The following is a 5,477-nucleotide window of genomic DNA, read 5'->3' on the forward strand; positions in this document are numbered from 1 at the left end:
TTTTTTTTTGTCTTATAGTCAAGAAGTAGAATTGACTGCTAAATCTAATTCTTGCTACATTCACCCAATATACAACTTGGTCCAAAAGTTACTAGGCAAGAATGGCTATATTACTTACATAACTAGAAGAATGTGCCATGTTCATGGATTGGGAGACTTACCATTGTGAAAATGTCAATATTACCTAAAGTGATCTATAGATAATAATGCAAACCCTATCCAGATTCTAGCCTCATTCTTTAAAGATATGAAAAACTAATCACCAAATTTATATGGAATGTAAGTAGACCGTGTACAAGCCAAGCATTGCTAAAGAGTAGGAGGCCTCACACTTCTCCATCTTAAAACCAAAGACACAGCCACAGTAGTCAAAACAAGCTAGTACTAGTACTGGTACAATGACATACATTGAACAATTAAACCAAATTAAGAACTCAGAAGTAAACCCATTTACCTGAAGACAGCTATTGATTTTTTCTGAAGAGTGGAAATACACTATATTGGGAAGAGATATCTCTTTAAGAAATGGTGCTGACCAAACTGAATTTCTATTTGCAGAAGAATTAAAGAGGACATATATTTCACATCATATACAAAATCCAGTTCAAATGAGTTAAACTCCTTGAAGGAATGAGTCACTAGAAGTAGAGAATCAGAAGCCTAGTCTTGAAGAACACCAAAATCTATTAGCATAATATTGTTCAAGACAGTTTTCCACATCCTTTATGCATGAGTAGTGACTGGGATCTTAAATATGCATGAGGAGCCACCTACGTTACCCATGTGTAGGAAAGTAGAGTGATGAAAATCATAAGATATAAAGAAACAATGAACTCATTGGATTAATGGGTCAAGCAAACATCAGTCTCCACAACCGATATCAAAAGAATTAGATGGTGTCTGGATAACACTTCTAATTTCTCAGAAAAGAATCACACTGCAAGGTCCTGGATAAAGTAGGGGAATAATAGGGGTGGGGGGATCCTCAATCATGATAGAGAACAGTTTTTCTGGGAGGGAAAAGTAAGTGGGACCCCCCAGACTATGGCTCTTAGTCACTCTTTAGGTTTGTAACTAAACACATCTCTGTAACTTAAAGAAAAACACACACATAAAATCAAAAAGGCAGCATAATTTACCAAGCATCAAAGTTCAAAAGGTAAGGGAAGAAGGAGGAACAGAAACAGGAAAAACAGGGGCAAAGAAACCCAGACTGGGTGATAATCCATTGAGGACATTGCAATGGATGGGTTGGAAGAAACTGTGTATGAATTTTGGGATGTAAAACTGATAAGCTGCTTCCTAAGCTTTCAGCTAACTCACAATAAAATGGTTATTTAAAAAAAAGAACAGGTTATTAAAAGATTGTGGGATGAATGGGCAAGTACCTACAAATATATCATCTACCCAAATTAATGCAGGTGGATATAAGAAAACTTTAAGAGACCCATAACAAAAGAAGAAATAAACAAGATCATCAAGAAACTTCCAGAAAATCCCAGGACCACATGGTTTCACAAGAGAATTCTATCAAATAGTCAGGAAAGAGCAATTACTATTTCTGCACAGACGATTACAGAATAAAGGAAATGAAAACTTCCAAACTCGGTTTACAAAGCCAGTATAACCCTGATTCCAAATCCCTGCAACGACCCCACAAAGACAGAAAGCTACAGACCAATATCCCTCATTTTGGTAAATAGAATCTAACAACATATCAAAAAAATAATTCCTCCTTACCACATGGGATTCATACCAGGGGTGCAATGATGGTTCAACATTTGAAAACCCACAGTCATTATCACACTCAATCAGTGGAAACTGAAAACAGTTGCCCTGAAAACAGAAACTAGAAAAGGATGCTCTTTCTCACCACTCTAATTCAGCTGGAAATCTTAGCCCAAACAATTAGAGAACAAAAACCAATCGAAGGAATACAATTGAGCAAACTAGTGAAGTTCTCACTATTTGCAGACTAGATGATTTTATTCAGAGACAGCCCCAAGGACTCCACAAAAAGACTGTTGGAAACACCTAAAGCATTTTGTAAAGTACCAGGATACAAGATTAACAAGCAGAAATTAATTGAAGAGAGATGGAAAAAAAAACTTCAAGAATATAACAGAAAATTATTATCAAAACCAAAACAGACATGCACATATGGAAGACTCTCATATGTTCATGAATAGAAAGACTTAAGGTTGTGAAAATTTCAATACTACTTAAGAAATCTACAAATGGAATGCAATCATGATCCAAATCTCAAACATGTTTCTTTAAGAAATGGAAAAACTAATCATCAACTCTATATGGTGATGGAAGAGGCCCAAAATAAGCAAGGAACTTCTCAAAAAGAACAAGGTAAGAAGTCTTGTACTACTTGATCTCAAAAGCTATTACACAACAAAAATAAAACAGCCTGGTCCACTCAAGCACTTACTCATTACAAGAACATATTGTTCTTTTAAATTGGCATTCCAGGATGCACACCTTCCTGAATCGATTGCTGAAGAAAAATGTGAACATAAGCAAAGGTGGTGAAGAAAGCTGATGGTGCCTGGTTACCATAAGATATAGCATCCAGGGTCTTAAAGGCTTGAAGACATACAAGCGGCCATCTAACTGAGAAGCATCAAAATCTCTTGCAGGGACTTGAGGAGCTTCTCAGAAAAGAATCCTGTAACCTCAGAATTGCTTGAAGAAGAGGAAGGCAGTTAGGCCTGAAGCCTCCGTTATCTGCATAGGTGGTCGCTGTTGAAACAAATGCCTATCTAATTTGACAGCCTAGATGTGTTTTAAAATGATTGAATTTGCAAATCAGCACATTAAATCTAGTGATGGAGCCTTCAGCCAGTGAACCCTGATATGAGGACCCTGATCCTCAGGCAAATCCCAAGGTGCAGAGGTCAGAAAGCAGACTGAATCAGAACAAGGCTTAAAGCATTTCTTCGAGCACCAGTGCAGGAGGTCATTCCTAAATCCACATGATGTGCAGCAAGTTCAGGCTGATTGAAAACCTGAAATGGCTCTGAATAGCCAGAATGCATGTGTCGAGAGAGTGATGATGTCCCCACCCACCAACAGCACTGAATCAAGTCCTGCATCAGATCCAAGTGCTACCTAAATGAAGAGAGGGAAGTACGCAAAATAGGTGGGGGAAGCCATAAAGCCCAAAGGGAAGTCCGCAAATCAACAGGAAATCTGGCCAAAAGATGGCAGCTACTATGCAGTCAGGCCACCGCAGGTATTCATCTAAGACAACAGACTCTCCTACCAGCACACCTTCAATGGGAATAGCTGTACTGTTGCTTGTCTACTAGGAGATGGCTCAACTGCACAGCAGATTGAGCAGATAGAAGTAAGAGACCTTGCTCAAATTTCCAGTGCAGTGTCCTCTAACACTGATGGCAATGTTCACACGGGTTCTGGATGCAACTCCAGAACGTCAGTGCACAAAGATTGCTAGTGTTCATCTGCAGCAGAAGATTATGAAGTTTACAAAGCAGATCAAGATTGTCCAAACAGCCTGGGATGACAATGCTACTGCGTAATTAAAACGTGCCAACAATGCAGAGAAGCAGCAAGCTGCCCACATAAACTGGTCTTTAGGAAGAACCAGAAATCTGCCCAAACCATCCCATCCTCTTGTTCCAAAAGAAGCTTGAGTATTACCACCAGAAGCTCTGGGAGGTGAAGCAGAATGGGTTCCCAAGGCAGCCAAAGGATGCTTCAGGGACATGCACCAAGTTCTAAAGGATGTGAAAGCCAATGTGACTGGCTTCAGTGAGGAAGTCGTAGACAGTGGCAAAAGTGGACTTGCCAGCTTCTCCTAGGCCACCCATTCAGCTGCAGTAGCTCTAATCTCAAAGCCCAGAGAGATTTCCTCATTGATTCAGAATGTCTGATAGTGCACACAGCATATCTAACCTGAAGGACTCTTTAGAGCAGCAGTTCTCAACCTGTGGGTCAAGACCCCCTTTGGGGATCAAGCGACTCTTTCACAGGGGTCACCCTATTCATAACAGTAGCAAAATTACAGTTATGAAGTAGCAACAAAAATAATTTTATGGCTTGGGGATCATCACAACATGAGGAACTGTATTAAAGAGTCGTGGCATTAGGAAGGTTGAGAACCACTGCTTTAGAGGTAGGGCAGGTAGAAGACTTTGGTAGTAATTTTAAACTTTTATTTAAACCCAAAATTCAGTAGGAGGATTATTCTAGAACCACACCAGGCACAGTGGGAGCCAACAGCACCACTGGAGGCATTGCTGTAGGAGCATCCAGCTCCCAAACAAACATTCTAGACGTGCAGAGGTCTGGATCTGATCTACTACTACATGAGATCGAGGTGATCCAAAAAATATAGGCCAGACTAGAGGAATCCTTTGAACTACTCAAGGAGAATTATCAGAGGGATTATTTCTTAATAATGTAGGCCTTGTCAGAGGGGCATTACAGATGTGAACAACTAAATGACCTACGGGAGCGCAACTAGAATGAAATTTGTAACTTGAAGCAGAAATTGGCCAGCATGGAAGAGAAAATCACCCATCAGTCCTATGAAAGTGCCCGGGACATATAGTAGACCCTGGAAGCATGCCAGATCTGAATCACCAAGAGGGAGCTACAGCAGCAGCAGCAGCAGCAGCAGCCACATGGTACAACTGAAAGAACTAGAGAATGCCACTGCCTGCAACCTTCTGGGCCAATTCATCAAGATCCTTCTTGCCGTCATGGTAATCCTTTTAGTCTTTGTCTCCACAGTAGCCAATGGTGTGGTTCCCATCATGAAGTCCTGCAGCAGGATGCTCAGCACTTTATTCCTTGTGATTTTCATTGTGTTTCTCTGGAAGCACTGGGATTGCCTCTTCAGCTATGTGGAAAGGATTTTCCATCCCCAGATGCTGCTGCTGCTTTCCTATCCTCTGAGAAGTTCATGCAACAAAGAACGAGACACCAATTTAAACTACGCAGAAAATTTCTACAACAACAAAAGAGTTGAGTGACTCTACTTAGGTTTAGAATAATTTCCTTTTTTTTCAAAGGTCACAATTGCAATAGTATGTTTTAGATTTTATCCAAGAAGTTTTTTGGTTAAAATAATGGATCATCTTTATGTAGCATAATTTTCCTTGGGATGTAAATCGTAAACCATCTTTGACATGAATCAATAATCTGGAGGACACTAAAGAGCGCTCTATGTTGTGGCTTGAATGACTGCACTAAAAACCCAGAGAGAGGTGGGGAGAGAGACATACACAGAGAGAGGGAGAACCTGGTCAGAGCAAAACATTTAAACCTAGCACACTTCCATGTCTGGGTTTACTACCTATAACCTTCCCAGACTAATTTACTGTCCTACCACATTCCATGTATGAATTATTAGACTCAGGGTGGATTTTCCTTGTCAATGGAAAAACACATAGATACCTTTTCACTCTCTCACCCAAGGGGCCTCCTCAGGTAATGACCTT

The 5,477-nt window shown here is 40.2% G+C and overlaps 1 pseudogene; it reads left to right on the forward strand.

The window, feature by feature from the left end:
* The first annotated feature begins 3,404 nt into the window (after nt 1-3,404).
* On the forward strand, nt 3,405-5,009 carry LOC101638014 (annotated as a pseudogene).
* The last annotated feature ends 468 nt before the right edge of the window (nt 5,010-5,477 follow it).

Source organism: Echinops telfairi, unplaced genomic scaffold, assembly GCF_000313985.2.
Source record: "Echinops telfairi isolate 266 unplaced genomic scaffold, ASM31398v2 ScPeMD7_1;HRSCAF=3_0, whole genome shotgun sequence".
In the NCBI taxonomy this organism is placed as follows: Eukaryota; Metazoa; Chordata; class Mammalia; order Afrosoricida; family Tenrecidae; genus Echinops; species Echinops telfairi.